We start from the raw sequence: 26,154 nt of genomic DNA on the forward strand, positions 1-26,154 counted from the left end.
GCTCACATATGAGCAGACTTCAAAGCATAAGGCATTATCCAGGTTGCTAAAGGCGAAGTCTAATGTTATGACACATTTAACACACGAGGAATATGATGCTGAAGCAAACAATTATTTTCTCTAATCATTTTCAAGCCTCATAAATATATTTCAGCACTATTTTTAAAGATAAAATACATACCATAATACAGAATTAATTATACAAATGAGAACTCCATGGAATTGTTACCACTGTTTATATTGGAAGACTCAGTGCAAGACTAGGGTTCTACTCTGATAAACATCACACATCCACATGTGCCAAGCTCTCCTTGGGGTTGACAGGCTCTAAATAGGCAAGGCAGCCAAAGGGTATGCCTAATTATGCTCTGTTTCTCTGTTTGAAAATAAAAACTTCAGGCATGAAGATACTGGGTAACTTGCTGACGGTCACAATGAAGCCCTGTGGTAGAGCTAGAAACCAAGGGTATACCACAATCACATTTTAAGCTGGTGCATGTAGGAAAAGCTAAGAAAAAGGATGGGGGAGATTAGAAATAATTGGCCAGTAGACCATCATTTTTATTAAATTCCAGACAACATTCCCCTCTGCCACATCAAGGTAAAGGAAGAAAAATTCCATTTGTGCCACTAGATCTGTTTTGAAGTTACAGCAGAAAATCTGGGAATGAAAGAGGAGTACTTCCAGTGTCGTATGTGGACGCATACATTTAGTGAGAGAGCTTTCAAATTTATGATCCATTAAATGAAAACAACAGCAGCAAAGAAATTGCAACGCTGCATTTCAAACAGAAGAAAATATGTTCATTTCCAGAAGCAAAGACAAAAGAATAGAAAAAAACACGAAGGAAAATCTCTCTTCTCTCCCCCATCATTTCACTCACTGTTTCCCAGGAAAAGGGCTGCTCTGCAGCAAAATGACAGGCAGTGTCACCAGAACACGCTGCTCTGGTTAAGCTGGCTGAAAGACTGTATCAGGGAGGGGAAGGCAGGGATGTGAGAAGCTCCCAGAGCCCATATTGGTACCTTACCGCAGCAGCAGAATGGCTGCCACAGCTCAGCATTAGCTCTGCTGGGTTGACTGGGGACAGGCTCAGCTTCGTGGTGTGGCCGAGGCAGGCTGAGAGTGCTTCATGTGCTCAGGATTGCGAAGGGCTGACAGAGCTGCTAAGTGCTCCACAGAGCAGCAGGAGTACCGACTGGCACATGTGGGAAGTACAGTACAATAATCTCCCATCTGCACGGTACGGCTCTGAATCCCTTCTTTACAGCTCAATAGGTGCATCTGCTGACCCTCTGTTAATCCTCAACATTGTTTAAAATGCAGATCAGTGGAGATCATGCTTTTTCTCTCCTATTACTGCCCATAGCCTAATAAAAGCTTTAATCACACACAATATTCTATCTCCTGCAAGGGCTGCTGCCTCATTCTTTCCTCTTTGCCTTTGTTTGGAAACCAGATCTTTGTCAGGCCAGCAGCAGAAGAATATAATTTTGCAACACCAGGTTTGAAGCCAGTCAAAGCGCTTATAACCTCTTCCAAAACTGTGCAATTGTAACTAGAAAATTGTGACTATAAAAGGTAAACAGCAGGGAGCTCAAAGCATGGGAACCCTCTGAGAAAACGCATTCTAACCCCCTGGATGTGTGGTATGATTTTAAATGTAAAAAGCAGCATCAGCAGAGTTCCTACATGTCTTTGTCTCCCTAGCACTGATGTACTACGACTATTTTTTGAAGTCAAAAAGCACAAGAGCTGCAAAGGAAAACCATGACTGGTTATGTGACTGGAGGTTGAGAAAAAATTATTTATTCCATGCACAGAACACATATGTAAACAAATATATGTGCAAATACTAACCTGAAATAACTAGCTTTTTCCAGTCAATTCTACAGGCAAATGATCGAGCCAGTAAATTGGAAAGCTGTTAGTACTCTGACAGGAGCAAGTCACCATCATAACAAAAATAAGACTGCAAGACCCATAGTAGTTAAACCCTGCTCCAGGTCTGAATCTTTTGGGTAGAGGTGCTCACCCAAAGTCATTCTTTCTAGGGTTTCTGCCACTTGTATATGTCAGAGGGAAGGGCCAGTCTGGAAGTCTCCTTAAATACATTTATTTTTCTTCCCCAGGAACCTTCTCTCTTGGAATTAACCATACAGTCTAATGCAATAAATCTTGTCTCTCCCTGTATTTATACACTGCAGCAAGCCAGACATGCAAAGCAGTTATTTTACAGATCAGCACATGTCTGCCTTCCACAAACACACAACATGTGGTTGAGAGGAAGGCAAATGAAGCCTTCCTGCACTCCTACATTCCAAAAATTAGACACAAACATGTTCACAGAAGTGACCCCCAAGGATCATCAAATCCTGCGACTTGATGTACTGGGGAACTCGGCACTCCCCAGACCTGTGCAAACAGCAGTTGCTCCAAGGGAATCTGCTGGGCTGGGCCACACGGGCAGCACCAAAAGTCTCAAACAGTGCCTGAGGGCAGACACAGGCCCAAACCATTTGAACAGCCCCAGCCCATAAAATACATATCATCTGTTCATTTACAAAGCAGGGCAAAGTGGGCAGATGCTGGGCTAGCCACTGATTCAGCAGGAACCCCAACATGTTCTGACCTACTTCAGCGTCTGTGCAGAAATGGTTGGAAGCAGCGGTCCCACCCTCCAGAGCCTCTTCTGTTTGAACTCACTGGAGTCCCTAACAAGAACTCTGTGTCTGCTAGATTTGCTGATCAAGGACAGCCCAGCACGCAGCCCTCTCTGTCAGTTGCCATCACAGCAATTAGAGGGGAGAAGACGAACGGACAAGCCACTTCACTAGTGCACAAATGCATATATTACTTGTCTCATTATGTAGACACAATATGATTTTCAATTAGCTGTTTAACAGTACGATCGAACACAAAATATTTTAATTATGTATTTCATGGACATGCTTCAAAGGTGCTGTTTCAGTCTCAAAATAATTAGCTGTATGCACGGGAAACTTAGTTCCAGAGGGCCCACAGTGACTTTCCTTTTTGAAGATCCAGACAGTTATGTCAGTTTCTTTTTAGCACAAAGGGCTCCAGGGGCAAAATAACTGCATTAATATATATCTGTCTGGAATTAGAGGTGCCTGTGCATGTGTGTAGAGTCAAGTTCCTGAAGAAACATGGGCAGTGTCAGCAGCTGCCATATAATATACTTGCTGCTTCTAAATAGCCCTCTGACAATGTTAGGTCTTGCGAGGAAGTCTTTGATGAAGCATCACAGGATGTGCACCTCTGTGTGGGTACACAGCTCCCTGCTGACCGCCTGAACTAAATCCAGGAATGAAGAAGTGCAGCCGGGCTGAAGGGTGAAAGAAGGAGGGAAAAGACTGGAACCAAACCAACAAAACCAAGCCACATTTCCTTTTCCTGCCAAGCAGCAGTGCCAATCTACAGTAACAGCGTCTCGTTTGGTGTTTGTACAAGCAGTAGGAAATAACTGCCTCCTGGTGAAAAAGGAAGAAGGTGAAGAAGGCAAGAAAGATGATATGAAACAAGTTTTCTCCAATTAACAAAGCCTCCTGAGACTACTTACACACTGTCCCCTCCTAATGAGGGCACCCAAAGTCATAATCCCCTTCTCTTCTATAATTAACAACTATAATTACTAGTATACAACACTATGCCTTAACAAAAGGCACTATGCAAAACATAAAGCAGTTATATCTGCACTTTTGTGCATATTAGATGCAAAGCATGCAAGTTTAAATAGCAAAAAAGTCTGTTTTGTTCGTACTATGAATACCGGATTTCCATTTCAACTGGTGGCTAAAATATCTCAGTACTCCTAACAGAGGCCAAAGAGAAGGTTAAGTTCTGGCAGTGCTACACATGCCTTTGTGTGTGCAAATTGATTTTCTTGTTATAAATAGCAATGCCTTGAAAGACTCCACCTGTCGATGATCTCCATCAAGGTGACCACATATATGCACCTCAACATCACTAGAATATGTGAATACATATTTAAATGTCTCTTTTGGGTCTGCTGAAAATAGTACCAAAATAACTGGGAGTATTAACTGCACTGGTAGAAATAGCAAGCATAAATGTTGCCAGAGGACAATTACTGTTACCACAAGCAGAATGCCATATGACATCTCTCTCAAGAAACAGTCAACTTTTCCACTAACTCCTCAATAACTCAATTATCTCTGTCAAAGTCAAGGCAGGGCTCTGCCCCTTCACATCTTTTGTCATATGTATTTATCTCCTCCTCTATCACAGCTGTCCTGCTGGCCTTAGGAAAGAGATCCCTTGGTGGAAATGAGGCCTGACAGGAAAACAAGGCAAAGATTTTGAATGCAGAGAGGCATCTTTTGCAATTAAGGGCTTTGTTTGTTTTTCCTGTAGATATTTATAAGAGGTTTGTTTGTTTGTGAAGTGAAGCTACTGAGCTTCAGGGAATCATTTCAAAAATGGTTACTTCTTCAGATTTCAAGAGATTTTCCCACTGCTGGCTTTTCTGTAAATTACCACAAAGTGCACGGAAGGAGGAAGCATGTAGCTCCAGAACATGTAAAACAGCCATAGGGTACCACCGAGGCAGAAAGCTAAAATTCCTCCATGCATCTCTGCTCTTTGCTAACAGGATTAGCTGTGTGATCCTCACTGTCTGTGAAAATGTCAGTGCATCTCATTGGCATCAGGTGCCTGATTTCATCAAGGACTGGTGCTTCAGTATGTAAGACACAGTAAAGCAGATTAAAAACTGTTTAGTAACTCAAAACTTTGGAGTTATGTGTTGCAGTTCCACATACAATTCAAACTCACATAAGCTAAGACCAATTCTACAAGCAGTAGTTCAGCCTCTGCATTGCCACCCGCAAGCGTTTTCTGGTGCATGTAGGCAACCAGCTCACAGAACTGATGCAGGTGAAAGCCAAGCCAGGAAGGAAGAGTTTAACTCAGTTCTGCACGCAAACTTAGCTCACAGAAAATTCACACAGCCTATAGGGGTAGATAGGCCACTTTTCTGTTCAGCAGTGCCAGCTCAGTGACACTGCAGTATACACACACACTGCTACATCTACTGCTCCAGAACATCCAAACTCATTTCCCTTCCCTGTTACAAACTTTCTCCACATCAATAATCAATCATTTTCCAAACCTCAAATTCCAGTCCCAGCTTTATTTCCTTTATTTCTTCTGTGTGCTTGGCATGTAGGTTGCTCATCACAGGGCAACAAACAAGTTCAGCAATCCGTACAGCAAAAAGTGCAACAGATACCAAACTCAGACTGAAATCGTGCATTACAAGAAGATAAAATGGTAAAAGGAGGAGAGCTGACAGGTATGCTAATTCACAATTAAAAGCTGTAGTAACCTAATGGATATGACGAGTAATTTTTTCTAGACTATGGCTGACAATCAATGGGACAAGAGTATGTTCTGTTAAGGCTCAGAACTGGACCACACAAGGCACTTGTATTCCCAGAAGTTGAAAGTTGTTTCTTCAAACTGAGCATACTGCATAAAGTGGCAGTCAGTCAGTCAGTCCATGTGCATGAGCACATCTCACCAAAAGACAAAAACACATTTTCTCTATCCTTCTGACAGAGAAAGAAACCAAAACCTACTCAAACCATAACCACGCAGTGTAACTTAGTGACAGCAAATGCCCTCGTTGTTTGTTCTTTATAATGCATTTTTCTCCTCCATGTTAGAAGTCTTCCTCCATTCTATTCGGAAATCCACAAGCATATTCTTTCCAAATAGCACACCAGAGTTTGCAGCTATGTAACAAATGATGTACAAGGCTTTGTAAGGTATGTATTTATGTTTGTGACACTGACAGCAGTAAAACAAATGAGCTCATGTCAGTAAATAAAATAGATGCAACTGGAAATATGCATGATCTGATCTTGGTTAAGAGCATGTGAACAAGGAGAGGGCTAATTGAGATTAGTGGAACTGCTTATGAGTTTGATCAGTATAATGCAGGGAGGGCTACAAGCACCTTTTGTAAGCAGCTGAGAATGCAGACATTACCATCACCCACCGGGACGAGCTGAAAACTCACCTCCTCAACAGAAGAAAATTGTTCCAAAGATTTTATCCAACTCAGAAAGCTAAAGGGCTAAAAGCTGCATATATTCCATTCGCTTACAGAAAGGAAAATCCACTTTTAGACCTATGCTTCCTACTGCTCAGTCTACAGATTAATTTTAAGCTTATTTTGAATTAAAAAATCCCAAGGAAATATGTTTCAGTCTACAGAGCAGAAAGACATCACACCAATTAAGAACTGGGATCCTTTTACTGGAAGCAGTCAAGCCCTAAGCCTTCTGTGAAGGATATGGAGTGCACGTACACAAATAGAAAGATTATGCAAATAAACCCCCATCAGATTATGCATGTAAAAACAACTCTACTACATGCAGGCTACTGTTACAAGACTTCATCTATTTTGAACTGGTGAAGGAGGAACTATGGCTACACACACACCCCCACCCCCACCCACCCACCCACCATGGTCAACTTGCCAACAGAGCTCTGAGAGTCACTTACCCCTAAGTAGCCTAGCACGACTTTCAGCAAACAAACAGGAGGCCATAAGAGCCAAAATTAGCTATGTAAAGCAAGAATAACTCTGAATGAGGTCCTAGCAGCCAGGTGTCTCAGCCCATTGGTTCTATCTCAAATCTGTCCAAATCAGATAAGAACAGTGGGAATTTTTTTGACAAATCAAATAAAAGAAAAAAACTGAGTGCAAGCAGGATGAACTGAAGACTCACAAAGTAAGATACAGCATTTTGGAATTTGCTGGCCATTAAGCATCTAAATTGCCACAGAAGAGACTCAGCATGTTCTCACTCAGGCTTCCTTGCTTGGATTTCAGACAGCAGAATTCACTTCATCTGATTTTACTGACAAAATAAACAAACGCTGTTCACTGTGCAGCACTGAAATTAAATGAGAGCAGCTAAAAAAAAAGGAACATCAGTTCAACTTCTAAACAAGTTTCTTAATGGAAGTTATCTTCAAAACCAATGTTTGAATCATTCCACTGTTATGGAACCATTTATGCCATCATTTAATTCTTCCCCACCAATTCTTTGACTTGCTCTTCAGTCAGTCTAGATTAACACAAAATTTTTACGACAAAAAAAAAGTGAAAGAAAGAAAATCTACATTTCTGTTGATGCCCTTTCACTTGTCAAGCACCTGGAACAAGTGCCAAAAATTCAAGTTCCCTAGGTGTGCCCAACTTGATCTACATCTCCTACTCTTTCTGCATCCAATTCAAGGAAATCGTGGTGGCAGGGAACCTCCCCTTCAGGCAAACTCTGCTAAAAGACTTCAGGAGCACTCAGCATCTACTAAGCTGAATAGTTTTTGGACAAAAAGCCTAAATAATAAAAGCCAGGAAATAGGCAGCAGAGGCAGCTAGGAAACAGTTTCATAGCGAAGAGAGAAAAATAGCCCAAGAGTCACAAATTCCACTTTTACATGTTCTTAACCAGGGACTGCACTTGCACTTCCCTTGGAAGATGATGAATTTGTTTCCCTACTCACCTTGCTTCCAACCTTCACAAATGCAAATCTTTGATACTTCCAGCCATCTCCATTGTGCCTCAGCTGCACATAGAGTTCTTTCAGAGTAGCTTAAAAGGCCCTTAAAAAAAAGTGAAGTAATAACACAAACTTCTAAATCATACCAATAAATTACAGCAGCACTGCAGACACTGAAGAAAAGTGAGAAGCAGCATACATTGCTTCAAACTCAAATTTATTTAAGCCATGGCAGGAATAAAGATTAATCTTTGGCAACAAAGGAAGACTTGAATTCCACTATCTGCCATGTAACAGGGCTAATCCATCTTTCCACAAATCTAATCATATATATTCTACATTAAACATAACTAATAAGCAAAATGGGAAGCAGAAAGAAACAATCTAGTTCAGTTTCCTAGGGAGATGAATGGCTGAGCCATTCTCAGGATTTCACTTTCCAAACTAAAAGAGCAGCTCCAAGGCCAGGAAAAAAAAAAATCATTTCAGCAGTAGCTGTTCAAAGAGATATTTTAAAATCTCTTATGAATAAAAGTTATTTTTGTCTAAAAAGAGGATGTTCTCTATTGCCTCCCAGCCTCCTCTCAAAAGTGCTGACAAAGAAACATGAATGGGAATGGCACTATCGGAAAGTGCCTGTAAGGACTTGAGTTTTGCAGGTGAAGACTCATGATCAAGGAACAAGGGGGTCAAACCACATCATTTACTTCAATCAAAGATCAGATTAAAAATTCTCTTTCTGAATCTTGGGTCTGGAAACACTAAGCTGAAGTAGAACTGATGGGCAATTGCAGATCAGCTTTCTCAGCCTCTTTCCTTTTCTAACCTGATGTTAACAGAGATGGCTGGGGAACTCATAGCTGCTGCTGAATAGTGTGAGCCCAACTCAGCAATAAACTTAACCAAATTCCAGTCAATGATACTTCAGAGATAAGCAAGCTTTTAAATGAATAGATTCACTTTTCTAAAATCAGGACAAAGAAAGAGGTCTATAGCGACTGATTCACAATACATTTCATTCAGGATTACTTTTCACAATCCAGCTATTGATAACAGTAAGATATTCTTAAATTCAACATCTTTCTGCCAAACAGTTCAGAACATTATTAAAACAATAAATGGAAAAACATTCTTTCTGAAGCCTATTTTTATATTTCTCTTTGCTCAGAACACGCTTGTCACTGCCATTGACTTTTCAGAAGAATGTTTTAAAGTGCCTAATTTTAAATCTTTTCTGTTATTTTTGCTTTCTGTTCTGCTTGTCAAGCCTGAAGAATAGCAGATGTGCAGGGAAGAAACCACAAACAAAAAGCCCCATGTGGCTAATACAGTGTTTGATAAAATAAAACCAGCTCAGATAGAAGGCTTTTTTCACTCCACAACATGCAATAACATCCTCCCTGGAAAGATGCACTTCTCTTCTGGGTCACAAAACCATCTGACTGTAATTTGACTTAAAAAAAAAATAAAAACAATAACCCTCATACTCTTGACCACCTCATCACAACACAGCAGTGGAAAACATCTAGGTCACGTAATCATGTCTCATCCAATTTGGATGTATTTCTTCCAAGGATATAAATTCATTAGAGACAGCTTGTAAACAAACATATACACACACAGGAAAAATATGCAAACAGATTCTGTCTGCTCACTCTGCATGTATATGACTACTTGACCCAGAAACCAAAGGTATCACCATCTAGTCACTGGGTTAAAATCATTCACCATAAATAACTCAAGAAATTTTGCCTCTCATCCAACTTATCAAATGTTACACAGCTTTCCAGCTTTCCCTCCAATTTATTTATTCCTCAAAGCAGCCCCTAAAAAGCAAGGTTGCTGTAGTGTTTCTTACCATAAATTAGTGTTCCACCCCACCAAGAATCCCAGTGGGCTTCCAGGGACAACTCTTCTAGTATAACAGTAAGCAAGCAGTACTGAGGCCATCAGCATCTAACATAGCTTCCAAAATCAGGAGAGGCACATAAGAAAATGTCTGAACATGTGGACTTCTCACAGAAAGCTACAGAAGCTTTGTGAAGAAGTAGAAAACAACGCCACATGGGAGGGATCTAAATATTTCCAGTTCTTTTTCTCTTAGGCACCTTTGCCCAAGACATCAACTATAGAAAGAATTGAGCCGCATTAAAATAATGCCAACAAATGACCAATATATCAATATATATCATATATATATTATATACAAATATATAGAGAGGATTTTCTTTACGCAGTTTTTAACCAAAATCACTTCACATACCTGGGCAGTTTCAAGGACATTTTTATATCAACTGATACGATCACCAAATCACCCATGCCAAGGTTCTCAGGGAGCCCAGATCAAAACACTGCATCATGCACATCTTTGTCATGCTCAAACATCCTGTGTGGATTACTGAATTTACTGGTAATTTTCTGTCATCACTACAAATCAGAGACACAAAGTAATTAATTGGGCATATGCACTGCTCCTGCTCACACTGCTGTCTAGCACAATTAATTACCCATGTAAGGCTTGGAAAAGTTGATCATCCCACTATTCCCTGTCCCATAGGAAGCACTCGGTAAATAACTCTGAACAAGTACGGTGCACATTAAGTAAATGTTCTGCTGTCCCAGAGTTGCTCATGATAACAACAGCAACAAAAGATGAACACCAAACATAAATATTTCTTTGCTAGCTGAACAACGAAGAAACCATATAACTGAAGATAAATGTATACACTTCTTTAGTATATGCCACACTTCATTCATATTTCCTGTAGAAAATTCTTGCAACCTGAGATACTGATGTTTATTCAATCCAACTTATATTTTATTATCCAAAACAAACCATGCTTCATTGCCATATGCTCAAGGAGCACAGGGAATCCTACACTGCCAACATTAGACACTCCACCATTTTTGCAGTAAGCATGAGATATCACAGGATGCGTTCCCATCTGCTTTTGAATTTTGCTTCAGCTAGCAAGGCTAATAAGTTTCCCAATTATATTATCGCATCACTTCCTTTAAGAGTAGTGTGCAAGTCAAATGCAATGTGGCCAGCATCTTCTGACCACACAGATGATAGCAGCAGGAATGCAAGGACAGATAGAAAGCATCTGTGATGTCTGATGGGAAAACAGCTCACATTGCAGCTTCAAAGTCTCAGCCAGAAGCAGCACTGATAAGGAGGTGCCTCAGAGGGATGACACTGGGGACAAGGGGTCCCTGCAGGCTCCAACAGCTTTGAGGTTAGACTGTAAAATGAAGCCCTCCTTGGGTGAAGGATCACGTGGTTGAACCACTTTGGGAACAGGCCAGAGACTCAGCTGTGATGAAGACAATAACTGCTGTTTTCTCAATTGCCCCTGCTCAGATAAGAAAAACTAGAAAGTCAAGCCAAGTCAAGTGACCTTTCCTCTGACAGCTACTGGGTGAGACAGCATTATCCTTCTCTGAATGGGTGGCACGTAGGATCTACAGGCATTGGAAAGACTGCTTGCCTTCTAGGTGCTGGAGTATAGCTTCTAATGAAAAGAAGCTCACAGTCTTAGTTTCACATTTCAGTTACGCATGAACAAATGGCATACATAAACATATAAATAAACATAAACACAGATATAAATATATGCAACTTCATTTAAATGTCACAAGGCAGATTCAGACCTGCTGTATTTAAGTAAAAAAAAATCTTAAAATTTTTATGTTTTTAAAATATAAGTAGTGAAACAAAGGATAGCCCATAAGATTCAAAGGAGCTCTTCAAAATGCCATTTCTGTATGCTTTCCTAAATTTAATTAAAAATAAAATAAATGCATTTTTTACTTCTTCTTTACAGTAATTAATACACTAGGGGCTTAAGGACCCTTAGCACTGCGGGAATTTATGTTTGTGGTAGCAGTGTTGTTCTTTTTTTCCTTCAAAAAGATATTCACAAATCAGACGAGAAACTCTTTGAAGTATGCGGTAGGGACTTCTGCCCACTCCTTATGCATAACTCTACCAACATCATCTGACCGAGATGCAGTTTTCCCCTGCAGCCTTCAGCAGCATGAATCTTACATCAGTCGGATGGGGGGGAATCTCATCCAGCACTGTAGATCCACTGCAGTACAGGATGAGAGAAGCGATGCTCTCAGGGGCTCAGCAATTCCAAGTGCTCCTCGCATCACAGGTATCTAAAGTGGAGCTCGACCTGTGATGTCACTAGCCCATGACATCGCAATCCACATATGCATAAACTAAGCAGGCAGTAAAAAGGTGGGAAGAGTAATTTTCCTTTCACTGTAAATAATCTAGTTAGGAGACAAAAGCTCCTCAGACCTTACATAAATGTAAGCCACTGATAGGAATTCAAATACATTACTCAAGTATACAAATGCAGGGAGTCATTTTTAGAAACAGCACAAAGCATCTCAAATGCTGGTTACAAGTTCCAGAGTGACAGATACTTGAAGATCTGAGATCCCGGCCCCGGAAAAGGCAGAAAGTACCCAGGCCTCAATTCAGCAAAACATGCAGGCCCACGTTCACCCAGCATTGCATACGTACCCACGGCCACTTAGAGAAATTACTTGAGTGAAATATTGCTTCGATCCCTCCACACTTCCAAAGCAACAACACAAAGTTAACTGAGACCATTCCGGTCAATCAGTACAAGACAGGACTTCTGATCTGATTCCATGAACTGTCTTTCATCTCTTTGCCAGAGAAAGGAGTAGTGTTTGGATGTGTGATCTGGATAGAAAAATCAGTAGTAATGGAAGTTGTGACAGCAAATACTTAGGAAGTAGTAGCTTTGGCAAGAAATACACCCTCCTTTCCAGCTTTGCTTGTGATGGTTTCATAGTAAATGAGACAAATTTCCTCTGGACAAGAAAACAGATCATTAGCACTGTTTTAAAAACACAGAGGGATTCACACAGAACAAGGATGTGCAGATAAGTCTAGGAGAGCCAAAGGGACATGTTTTTCTAACTTGGTTCAGAAGGTGGTGAAGGAGAAGAATATTTTTACTGTTTTGTCTACACAGATACCCATTTTGTTCTGATTACACATGGCTGGCATTCAGACTTTCACAAAGTCTGAGCCTTTGACTACCACAAGACTTTTGAGGAATGAGCTACAATCAAGACCCTACACAACGGGAGGCCTGAGTTAAGGCTTCAACAACATGGAGAATAAAGAACTTAAATTCTCCCGTGTTACTTGTAAAGACACCTCAGTTGAACAGAAACAGAAATAAACAGGGGTGTTAAGAGAAGAAAGGGAAGAAATGTTCTATCAAACTACTCGTGAAGTTCTTACAGCTCCTGTAGACCAGAACAGCAGCTATCCCTAAGTGGTATTTGAAGTCTTGGATTACTATATCCTGATCAGCAATTATGCCTTACAATACCAAATAATTTTTTGCTTGCCCTCAGGCTATTTGGCAATGAAGTAAGAGGCAGGAAGGCAGAAGCCCAGTTCTCATGAGCCAGGTTGGTGCTTCAGGGCTGAGGATAGCAGAAACCAGTTTTGACAAGTTAGCCATGCAAATATTATGTGCCAGTCGTTGAGCAAGTATCTCCATGCTGCTCTCCTGTGTCACTTTCACAGAGTCTGATGCATTGCGACATCCTTCATATCCATAGTTAAGCTAAACTCACTTCAATCATGCTATAAAACAAACAAAATAACCACCAAACTCATAGCACTTCAGCAAAATAAATACTAACAGTTCAGAGCAGTAAAGCATTTACAAGCAAATCCAGATACTCAATGCAGTGTGAATCCCAAAGCTCACCTTACTGACAATGTCCCCAACAGCTGTAAGCCACCTTTTTGATCCCTCCTGCAGCCTCCATAGCATGCATTCTTAACCTTAGCAGACACTGGGTGCGGGTAAAGCCTTGCACTACATCAGTTTTCTGGTTGTCTACAACTAGTGCTAGGGATGTTGAGTGTACATATGTCACCTACGACAACACAGCCATGGCAAGCTCCGGGCATCGCCATACTAAACTCTTACAGCGGACAACTAGAAACAGGAATGAGAAGATTAGCCTGCAACAACTGGATTAAATCTCACACTGTAATTAGCCATGTAAAGTTCCTACAGCTTTCTACCTGAAATGGTAACACACTCCTTACAGCAGTGATGTCTGTTGACATCAGTTAGGAGATAGAAACGTAAGGAAGCCACAGTCACAGAGCTCACAAAACATCACCAGCAGCAGTACTCTATCTATTCTTACAGAGAAGTGAGCCTAAAATATCTGTAGTAGATGAGAAATACTCTGGTAGACAAGCATAAGGTAGTCTGGTAGACAAGTAAATATTTTATAAATAAATAAATATAATAAATAAATTAGGTGGTAAATTCTTCCTTTCACAACGGCTTACCTTTTCAACAGGTATGAAAAGTGTTCAGTTTCATAAAGATCAAAGACATAAATCAGATACAATACCAGGAAAGAAATGAGAGGGATGGGGACCACTCATTTCCAGTTACATTAACCCCCTTCTGCTTCAAAGATCTTTATTTTAAATTCTTGAGGGGTATTAGAAAGCTCCAGCTTGGTTTCTCATTACATTCCCCCTGTGTCATTGCACCTAATAACACAGAAAGCTTTAGAAGTTTTTTCACTTTCATTATTTTCTCCTACTAGACACCTCATTGTTTAATAACTTCATCATTTTACAGTTATTTGTATTCAGAATAATCTGTACATCAAATTCAAATGTAACAGCACAAAGTGGGGGTAGAGAAAAATAATCATTTACTGTGGTCTGGAATGATAACTCAGTTTCATGTGATACAATTCAGTAAAAGAAAATATAGGTTAAGTATCAGGAACCATCTCCTAGCAGCAAGAACTACAAGACTGAAAAACATCCCTTCCCCACAGAAAAGGTGGAATCCCTTCCTCTTGTTTTTGAAATAGGATGGAGTTTGGCAGCAGAGAGTATAACATACAGAACCATTTGCAAAAGGAAGGTGACCCAAACCAGCTTCTGCTTCTCCCCTATTTGAGTGACTTGCAACCTGAGTGGAGGAAAGCCTTTAAGGAGCATCTCACAATCCACCTCTGCTGACTGCACAGCCCACCCTGCCATGCACACAAGGGCCAGAGCTTGTCTGTCACTTGGCAGAATTCAATGGCAAACACCTTCATCAGTGCATTGACCCAGGAACACTCAAACACAATCCCACATTCCAGCAGGAAATGGGCCATACTGTGAACACATTTAAGGATCTGATGCAAATTTACTCTAATTGCAATGCTTAATTTTACTTTCATGTCAAACTTGCTTCTGACTTCTGTGCCAAACTGTGCTTTCCTGAACTGCAGCCCTTCTGTATAAGACAATTACAGAAATCATCTATCTATATGCATATATATGTGCATAGATATGTATGCATAGACGTATGGACACATATAGATGCATATATCTATATATATATGTATATGCACCCACATATATATCTTACATATATGTATATTAGTAAATGACATACAATTATTATTTATTATTAAAGCACATATCATTTCTCTGCTGTAGCCACTATGTTCTGTGCTTTCTAATTCACTGAAGGAGGATACATACTAAGAACCTTTTTGTTTTCAAACTCTGTGAAGTTCACTAAGTAAGCGAAGACATGTCTCACATGTAGAAAAATACGGTGTGCTCATCCCCAAAATAAAAAATAAATAAATAGTACTGGGAGTGTATCTATTTATTTACATTTATCAGCAGATTTTAACTAACTGATTCCACAATAGCCATACAAATTTTTGCCTTTTTGCATATGAGAAGACTGAGGCTCACAAAGATCAGACGACTTGCCCAAACACATAGAGTAAGGGTAGCAACAAAGATTCACATGTGGTTAGAAACATATCTAATTTATTTCTATCTAAGATTTTATTACACTCTGGAGCACTGTATTTTAGTTCTTTACAGTACTTGCAATCAATAAATCCTCCTATTTTTCCTGTCAGATGGGATTTGTGACTTTCACCATTACAGTAGTAGAGAAATGAAGACACAGAGGTATATGCTGACTTGGCCAAAGCAAGTTACCCGAGGGAGTTTATGCCTGAGGCAAGAACAAAACGGGACCCCCAGAGTCCCAGCACTTACCTTCATGTCACCCCTTCCCTAGGAAATGCCTTTTTCTTACTCCTTTTTCTCTTCTAAGCAGCTCTAACAATCAATGAGATTTTCTTGGAGATTCTCTCACTACACTTTCCATTAAAAAGACACTGGTACGTACAAGAACAAATTCAAATTGATATCCAAAAAACGTGAAAGAATAGCATCTATTCATGAGACCACCACCAGAAATTGGGAAAGAGGAAATACATCAGCCCATATACATCCCTTCAGATCATCACTACCTTGCACTGAAGTTTTCCCTTTTACCACTGCACCACAGTGAATTATTTTCTGTTGTTAAGAGGCATGCCTTGCAGTTACGGAATGGCTTTGTAACTGAAGCAGCAGGGACAAGTTAGAGGTAATTCTTTTTCAAGCCCCATTTCTGAGTGTTTTACATAAGCTTGTCATTCCATGTGGCCACTCTCTACAGTATGAGGGCACAAGAAATCTGGGCTACCAAGTCCTGCCTGGCTCAAGCATACTGCACAAAGTGTTGCAAGTACGACAAACCCCTTAATCTAGCTGACTCGCATTCCTACTGCTTCTCTTTAACTGTCTCACAGGGTGAGCACAGAAAACTCTGGCACAAACAGACCTAAGGAAGTCTGTGCTTGCTGCAGAGTGCCTCAGAGACCACTTCCCAGCCTCTGGGTACTAAAGCACGGTGCAAGAAAAATTGCTATGCAATAGGAAAAGTTGACACTTTTTTTCTTTTAAACCTTTTACTCCAGCAAATAGCTCACAGAAGACCAAACTGTTTGATGTTTTAATGTTGCAATATATATCCTACGGCACGAGTTGGATTTAAGGAACTAGCTACAGCTTTACTCAGTGCTTACAGTAATCAACCTTAAGTAACTTCACGGTATAAGGATGGCAGAGAAATAGCATTAAGATGTGGCCAGAGGTGAGTTTTCCTAACTGCTGATCAAGAAAGAAAGGCAGGCCTGCAGCCAGCTTCTGAAACACCCTCTGGGACTGCAATACATCACAGTCTGAGTCCATGTGTAGCCGCGTTACACAGTGCACAGCTGGCCTACACGAATGAACCATCCTTTCATACTTCTCTGCAAACACACCTCCTAGTCCTCCAAATCACCTTTGCTGCATGGGGAAAGGCAATAACCAGCTCCTCCTCTGCTGGTTTAACCCTCATGCCATCGTGAGCATTCCACAAAGCTGGAAATGGCATTGTAGCAAGAGTAGCCCCTAAAATATAAAGGCACGGTTTCAAGACACAACTAGCCCTATTGTTTGGTCTTCCTCAATCCTCTCATTTAATTGTACAATGGGTCACTTTAGCAGCTGGCAGCCACAACTGACCTTCTATCAGGAATCCTGTCCCCAGCCTAAAAATAGTGTGAGCTGAGCAGCAGTAGTCCTTCATCCTGTAATGGGTAAGTACAACATTCCTAAAGCAGCAGCACGCACAGCTCACTGCGATGTCTGGCAGGACAAAAAGGAGGTGAAGTAACAAGATCCTCTGGTAGAAATGGACTTGAAAAAAAATGGCTTATTAATAAAGAAGCCTTGTTACTCACACCCTACTTTCAGGATCTGTGCATGAAAACGTTCAGCGGCGATGGGCATTTCAGTTTCTGAGGAAAACCGGAAAGATGCATAACATCAACGTTTTGTGCAGGTATAATCTCTCTCTGAATTACAGCCCTTCAGCAGCCATTTTATGTCCTGTTTTTCTATAGTCATTTGGCCAAAAATTAATCATTTTCTTTTAATCACTGCCATAAACTCTAACTATATATTTTCAAAATTACTTCCTTGCTTAGTAGCCAAGCTGCCCTCATGCAGCAAGCCTCTGTTGGTGGTTTGTTACTTGTTCTAATTGCACACTGAAGATGAGAGGGAGATTTCAAACTCTTCTTCTGCTGTGGTGCCTGATGGGCTGAAGCTCATTTACAACATTAGGGTTTTATTTGTAATGCAATATTTTTATTATACGTTTCCAAACCACAAAACAATTTAATGATAAAACTGTCAACAAACAAAACCTGCATTTTTAAATCTGCCTTCTGCTACAACCATCTCATTACGTTATAAAAATGGAAAAACTATTAAGATTAAATTACGTTTTACCATTTACTTGCTGCCAGCTGATTATTTGTCATTTTTTCCTCAACTTAGACAATGGATGAAGACAGTCACATTCATGTTTGGTACAGCACTGAGCTGTATTTCCAGCTTTACAGAGAAATACTCAGACTAAAATCTTCAGAATTTTTCCAATCCTCTGTGCTCCCTACCAATTTCCACATGCAAGAAAAAGTATGCCCACTGTAACTGTAGATTTATTTAAGTTCTTACCTTGAAAGATCAATTCAATCTTACAGAGCTTTGAAGATCCAATTCTGAAGCTTTATTTGCTTTGTTTGATACTATGGCTATGGTAGGCAATTCTTTGGTGCCTCAGTTTTCCCAATTACACAGAACGGCAAGGTTTCTTTTTGCACCTTTCTGTTCTCAAAATGTTCACTATATTGTTTCAATACCTATATTGTATCAACAAAATAATCACCCTGTGTGATATTACCATTTACAAGCTAAAATTAGGAATTTTGCTTTCACTAATCACATTGCTTCAGCATCTCAAAAATACAAATTCACCTTCTTACTGGAAATAAAAAAGAATAAATACCCAGGACACCAAAGTTTTTTTTCTGGACTGACTGAATCCACAGAAAGTACAGATTTAGAATTACAATGACAGCTCAAGCATAACTGTAATGAAAACTGACAGTAAGTAGGTGTATTCAATCCAGAAAAGATAAAAACAGCAAAGCGTGATATAGATAGAAAGCATTCTGAAAGGTAACCAAGAAAATAAAATCAAATGAAGGATGATTCTTGTTTGTAAAGAATCTTTCCCAGCAAGAAATGGAATCAGGACCCATGAATCCAAAAGGAGGGAGGCAGCCTACTGAGCCAAGCTAAATGTTCCTTTTTGGCACAAGAGATCTGAGACCCATAAACAGAGAGGGCAGGAGAGTAGGAACAAAAGCTGCATATATGAATGAACTCCTTTTTATACCCTACGGATTTCTTATCCAAGTACTATCTGGACCAGACACTGCTTTTCATCTTTAACTAACAGAAACCAGAGACACTCAAAGCACAGCTTCATTCATCCAAGGCATTCCCTGCTCTCACCTTCCACGTGCAATAGGCTGCACTTCTCAAGCAGGTCTTTTGCCAGGCTTCAGTAGGTGTTAAGACCGAACTCAGTACAGCACATAGGCACATCCTTGTGCCAAGCCCATATTCAGCTCCCTTGTTAAATGAAGATCTAGAAAGTTATGGAAAATGACCTATAGAAAACTGGACCGTGTCATTCACAGACTTCCTCTAATTTATGAGATGCATGATCTGCGCAAAACCATGCATACTGTTATAGAAGGCTGAAAAAGAGGCAGTGCAAAAGAGCTCCACGCTAATTCTTGTCTGTGTATACAGCTGCATAGCATCAGGTGAGATCCATCTCTCAGCAAACTATTCTCAAGCAAATTAACAGAAAGGAAAAGGTGTTTATCTACCTCGAGGATTACAGCTGTAGTACTTCCTGAGTTAGCTGATGTCTTTCAGGAAAAGAAATAAAAATTAAAAAAAAAAAAATCCAAGATCTTACCATTGCTATTTTTACGAAAAGTAAGCTTTTCATCTTCGTAGAAATCTACTTGGCAAAAATCAAATATGGAGATTTCAACTTGAAGAGCATTGTTCTGGGAAAGCTGAAAATGATAGCTTAGGTTGCTGATGAAAATGCCATCCCAACCTTAAACACAGCATTGCTAGAGTGGGACTGTAATGAAATGATAAATTGGCTGCTGGTTGTGGGGAGACAGAGGATTGAGTCAAGTAGAAAAGACATACATGAAAAGCCATTTCTTTGCTATTCAAAGATTTGAAAAAAGACCAAAACATGAAAGAATTTTGTCTCTGTACAATCAATTTCAAAATGCAAGTATCAATACCACAAGTATTAACATAACTCTCAAAGGTTTAAAAACAAAAAAGGGGGGTGGAGAGAGGGCAGAATTAAGTGCTCATATGACAAGCTTGTAAGAGGAGGAATTGTGGAGATTTACTATTTACTTAGCAGGATGGACATGGCACATGAGCAATACTCACTATTTTGAATGCCAGAACAGTTAGAATGCCAAAATTAATACTGTAGAACTGTCATTAGTACTATTAAACATGCAACGCTGACTAATAAAAATTGTTTCCTTCTCTACCGTTAAAACTGCTTCTTGCTCTGTGTGCAGCTCTGTGACAGACTTCAAAACTTCTGTTTAATGTTTATTTCTTCATATGGAAAAAGAAAACCATTCCCAATGCTTTGGGTGCATATCACATTTTTTGGTTTTGTGATTTTTTCAGTTTTATGATTCCTTACATTTAGACTAATGGCAGAGTTGAAAGTAGCAAAGAGAGAAGAAACAACAGAGTATGGAAATAGCAATTGTTACTAGTGCAGGTCTCCACATTCAACTAAGACACTTACAGAGAAAATTTAAAAGGCTTTTCTCACCTAAGAATGGACCTAAAATATAACTCCATGGCAATATTTGTACAGTTTTGTAGGAAAAAAAGGGAGCTTGTGGTGTCAGGACCCTCCTGCAATTTGACAAGAGTGAACAGCCCCTCCAATCTGCCGTCATGAACTCCCAGCACTATGGGCCTTCTGCTGTAGAAACGTTCTACTATTGTTTACTAAATCCCAGCAGAAACACTACAGCATCTGCACACTGCAGGAAGCACAGGGAAGTCAAACGGACCTGCGGTGGGTCAATCTGCTCTCAGATGGGGGCAGAAGAGCAGGTAATTGCCTGAGAGCCAAGTGACCACATCTGAGCAAGGAACTGCATCCACAGCAGCAGTGATCATCACTGTTTAACTGGGAAGAACTTGAGAAGAACTGCTCAGCAGTAAACTACACAAGGTTTTAACGAAGTTTTGAATTATTTCATACTCCCACAGGACTGTTTCAAGAATCCATTTGCTATCTTACCATGAGTTCAGAGGATCCAGAAAGCTTAGACAGGGAGAGATTTCTAATAGCACACACCTGATGCACTTTTCATAGGTTGTACTCAGTAGTCTTGTGAAGACATACAGCTTTTGTGGCCATGTGCTAGTTTTCTTTTACCTGTTGGTGAAGTTGATGTATCTTATATTTGCCTCTTAGCGTCTTTCCTGCATTTCTCTGGAGCTGAAAAATATGCTTTTCTTCTTTTGTGTATTCCTTTACCCTTTTTTTTTCAAAGGTTTTTCCCAGATGGCTTCAATTACCCAAACAAAATACTTGAAAAATCTGGATAAAAATAAGGGGTTCCTTCACTACAGGTAACACTTCAGTGCCCCTTCTAGCCATCATATCAGAGCAAAAGGATGTGAAACAACATATGGCTCTCAGGTCGCATAAGCAATGAAAAGCAGCAGCCAAGGCACTTCAGTTCATGCAAAACAGAAGAAAAAAAATTACCTGAGAAGATGCTTTAAAATATTTTATTAAGAACATTTTGAGCTATTTTTAGGATCCTTATGGCAGAAGTTGAACTTCAAATGATTCAGAACATCTTCAACTTTAAATAAGTCTCATAGGATAGTGTTATGAATTAAGGATCAACAGTAAAGAAATGAGAGAATAGCATTAAAACGTTCAAAACCATGCAATAAACAGCACAAATAATGCTGAAAAAACAGATGAGGAAAGATGGCAAGTAAGATTTTAGAACACTTTTCCAACAGTACTGCTGTGGACAAACCACCACCAAGGAAGTAAGTGCCTGTTGAGCTGAAGCCTGATAGATTTTTGTAATAAGATTGGCTGATGTGGTTATCTAAAACATTGAAGAAGTAACTTCATTTACTAGAAGATTCTTTCTAATGTCTTGGTTTAAGCTGAGATATTATCATGATTAGGGACTTCTGTAAAAAGAGTGAGTTGAAAACATAAAACTTTTCTTACTCTTGGAAAACTATACTTTAAAAATGGTAGAGGAATTACTGGGATAAGCAGAACTGAGGTTTAATTATCTCTAGACAGATGTTCTCTGGATTTCTGGGGAAAGTCACGAACAGAGACACGTTTGTATATCATCCATCTAACCGTCCAGCCACACTGAGCTTAAAACTTCGTAAACCTTCATTCTTCTAACTAAATGACAAGGCAGACATCAATTGCACAAAGTAGAAAAGCACACTTTTGTTAGAAGAATGCTAGAGCATCTAGCCTAATTCTGGTAGCAGAATTAAGATTTGAAGACAAACAAAAACTCCATCTGGAAAAGGAGAATTTCTGATCCTGACAGCTCCATGCACAGACAGAAGACAGCGGGCAGCAGCAGGCTTGGGCACATTGCCATGCCAGTGACATACTGCCAGTTACTGCCTTGATTCACATCAGTGCAAAGAGAAACCTACCTATAACAGTGGTTGGTTAAATGCTAGTTTCCAAATGCAATTATTTGATGCAAACCTAAAATCCAAGTCATTGGGATATTAGAAAATACACAGTTGGGATTTCACACAATCACTGTGATTCTATGATTCTGTGAAATTCCAACTGTGTATTTTCTAATATCCCAATTTACAACTATTATTTATTATATATAATATATATATATATAATATTATTATATTTATTATTATTTACAACTATTAGTTACTATTTTGTTTAATTTTCTTGAAACAAATCTCTCTTCCACAAGCAGTGAGAGCTGAGACAACAAATATTTGGTATCTCTAGATGTATTTACTTGATTACAGCAAACTGTATTTTTGTTTCTTTCTTTCTGTTTTCTTCCTGGAAAAGAAAACTGACTTTAAACTTCCAAAAAAGGAAACTCCTAGTCCATCATTCCTCATTGCTAGTTATTGTAAAATCCACCTTCCAAAATCAGAAGCTGAAAGGTCAAAACTGAAACCTAACTTTTGAACTTTCTATAACCACAAAAAATTGACTTGGATAAAAGACTCAAACTTGAATTGCAGTAACAGCTTCCATGAGATGTGAGTAAGGAGAGTGAAAAATTCATCTCTGCTTAATAATAATAGAGGGACAACTATGTTGTGGAAGAAATAAGGTAAAGTACTGAAATGTCACTCGCAAAACGCAGAATTAAGAAGCAGTATATATTATTTCAATCTTTGATTCTGTGCAACTTACCTCAGCCTCTCACATATCCACATTTATACTGTGAAAAACAAATTAGTCTAAGAAGCTCCACTGAAAACATCAGCCAAATACTTGTAAAAGACAGATAGGACTGACCCTTTATTGTAATAAACTAAGACTGCCTAAGCCAAACCAAATGCTACAGGTATTTCACTTTTTCAGTGCATTTACTCTGTTTACATTAAGCTGATTACATAGAGAACTAGAGAATTGGATATCGTTGAACTGGACTCAATGATCCTTATGGATCCCTTCTAGCTGAGAATATTCTATGCTTGCATGAATGCTTCTAACCACCTCACCTCAAGGCTCACTCAAGGTGAGCCTTGAACACCAGAGCACACAAATAACCTGCTCGGAATATCCACTTCTCAGAGTCAGTTAGAGCTCCTGGACCTCCATAACTCTACCATAGCTGGAGTTGTCTTAATTTTTTTCTGTTGTGTAACACAATTTTTAGCCAAGCAATTTCTAAAAAGATTGCCTTGAATGGCAATTCACACTTCAATGGTTCTCACCAAAATACAACAATGACTCAGACTCAAAAAACAAGTTACTTGCTTCAAAGAGGGGAAAACTGAATCAGAAAATAAGCTGTGGAAAAGCATGTTTTGTCCTGCTGCTTGCCAGATCCTAAGGAATATTATTAACCACATGATGACTGCTACCATGAGAGGACTTGCCACCTGAAACATATGCACAAAGTTCTATCCAAGAACTACCTTTATAGCCCACTAACAAGTGTATTGCTAAAAGGGAGCTGTACTGCCACAGTGACTGTATTGAAGTTACAAAGTAAAAATACCTGTCATCTGCAACCAGTAAGTTGTTCTCCTAGTCAAAGAAATTAATTTCTGTTCCAAAGGTTTACTTTTTCCGATCTTGTTTTTTCACTTGTTTGTTTCCCCCCTTCCCTCCCCTTGACTCACTGGAATTGCTTTATAAACCTGTAATTCTCTATTGCATTAAAATCGAGGAAATCTATTCCCAGAAAGGTACAGACAGTTACTTCTTTGTTTTCCATTAAAAGAAAAATGAAACCAAACTGTGCTCGTTCAAGAATATGGAATAGGAGAGTATATAATTAAGTCAGAAAACAGAACACCTCCTGCTTTTTATATTTGGTGAGGTCCCTATGTTCCTGGTGCAGCTCTTTTTTTTTTTTTATACTTATTATCTTTCAAATGAGCTCTTGTTCTAAAGCTAGCTTTTTTTTTTCCCCCTCTGGTTTTGTTGGTTTTTATTTTGGGGGGGAGGGGAGGAGGGAGAAGGAGGAGAGAGGACTGTAAAGCCCTGAGGCCTCTAGACACCAGTGCTTGCATCTGCAAGCCCAACAACACAGAAAGTTTCCATTATATCCTAATAAACTTGTTAAGATAAACCAATAGGCACAAAGTCTAGACACATTTCTTGGTGGTAGCTGCAACAGTTGACATCTTGACTAATACTACAAAGGCAGTGTTTGGCAGATTTAATCATGCCAATAAACTCAAGGGGCAATAGAGGTGTGAGTAAAAGTAGTTGTGGCCGTAGTTCATTCCATCAGTGAGGCTACGACCAGCTGATACAGAGGATCACAACTCTTTCTTGACCTCACGAGAAGGCTTTCATATATCATGAAATACTGTTGCACTGTTCTTGAAAAGATAGCAGGGAAAAAATATAACATAAGGGAAAAAATAATTTAAGAGAAAAAATGACACTAGCTACTTTTACAGACAAGTTTCTTGCTTTAATGTTTCTAGCTCCCATTTACCTTGTTAATCTGGCATATTCTACACTTTCACCAACTTTTCACCAACCTGAGGTACTGAGATGCTATAGCATCACAGTCATTTGGCTTGAATTTAACCTGACACAGTAATAGATGTTAATGATAAAACAAAGTGCAATGTTGTAGCAGTTCTCCCAGCCTGCAATGCTTCTCTCTCGGAAGTATCCATCCATTTTCATGCAGCACTTACAATACAAGAAGCTGCTTTTATTTGTATTCTGTTCAAAACCACATGCGTCAACAAAGTTACCTGAAATGACTATCAGTAAGGGTCTGTTCCTGTAGTGCCCATGGACATCAGGAGGAATGTTTGCACAGACTGAGCACAGGATAAAATGCTAAAAAATACTGCTGCCTGCTGAAAAGTGACAAATCCATCTGGTTGCCAGAAAAAGCCCTGATGCTTCAGTGCTGCAGCATAGACATTGAATCAACACTTAATGAAACAGAAAAAGTGTTAGACACTACACAAGAATAGTTTTCATAAAAAGCTGGAGGCCATCCCATACATATTCAAAAGGACTTTGATAATTTATTTGACCTATGCTCCAGAGCACAGAGCATTGCTTCTGGTTCATCATTTACAATACATAATGGCAAAACATCTCCACTCGGTGCAGCAGAATGAAAGTAGAATAGCTCATACTGAAATATTCTCTTTTTTCTAACTGAGAGAGGAGAAAAACTAGGAAGGTAATTAAAAACTAGTAATGAAAACAATATAAATTACAAGCTGTAAGAAGTCCTGATCACAGCACAACTTCAAATGTAGCATTAGAAGTCCAGAGAAGAAGAGAGATCTAAAGGAAAAGCAAATATGAATAAATAAAACCAAGCACTCACCCTCACCTTCTTGTTCATAGAGAAAGAATACTGCCATACTACATCCTAATTTACTATGGGTTGCATAAGTACTTGGGAGCTAAAACCTTTGCAGTGGTTTTCCACTATCCAGGACAAGTTGTAAAATAGGAGACAGAGTAAATGAATTGTTCCTGATTAGTGACAGGGCTCCAGAAAAGTGGTGGAAGATATGGGTACAGCAACAAAATAGCAATGTCCACCAATTGACTTAGCTCTGAAGTCTCTCAACTCTGCTGCTGGTGCACCCAATGTTTACAACACCAGGATCACTGAATGCAGCAGAGCAGCAAGAAGGTTTCAGCAGCAGGGAAAAGCCTGCTTTGACTCGCAGTGATGGTGCACCTTCCCCAAGGAGCCCATGGCAGTGCGGGCAGTGTGGCAGGCAGAGCACAAGAGGGCCTTCTGCCAGGTACCAGCTCCATCAGTACTAGCACAGAACAGGACATCTGGTGATCGACGAGGAGCCATTGATCCTAAACGTGCTGTGATAAGTTATTCATCATCTTTTAACTCTCTTCTGTTAAATGGACACAGCCTCCAACAAACCCTTAGCCTGGGTTGTGCAGTCTGCATCGTACCCAGGGCAATGTGTGCAGCACTGATGACACAGGCCAGCAGTTTGCAAA

The 26,154-nt window shown here is 39.6% G+C and overlaps 1 protein-coding gene across 21 annotated transcripts in view; it reads right to left on the reverse strand.

Moving 5' to 3' along the window:
• Window positions 1–26,154, reverse strand: part of BRSK2 (BR serine/threonine kinase 2) — a 299,114-nt gene that overhangs the window by 166,830 nt on the left and 106,130 nt on the right. Inside the window, exon 1 of one of the 21 annotated variants that reach the window (XM_090140619.1) lies at window positions 11,613–12,229. The exons of the other annotated variants lie outside the window; for them this stretch is intronic. The gene's annotated coding sequence lies outside the window, so the exon portion shown is untranslated. Of the gene's footprint in view, window positions 1–11,612; window positions 12,230–26,154 lie in introns of those variants that run through there. 21 annotated transcript variants of the gene reach the window in all.

Source organism: Phasianus colchicus, chromosome 5, assembly GCF_987193195.1.
Source record: "Phasianus colchicus chromosome 5, bPhaCol1.hap1.1, whole genome shotgun sequence".
NCBI lineage: Eukaryota > Metazoa > Chordata > Aves > Galliformes > Phasianidae > Phasianus > Phasianus colchicus.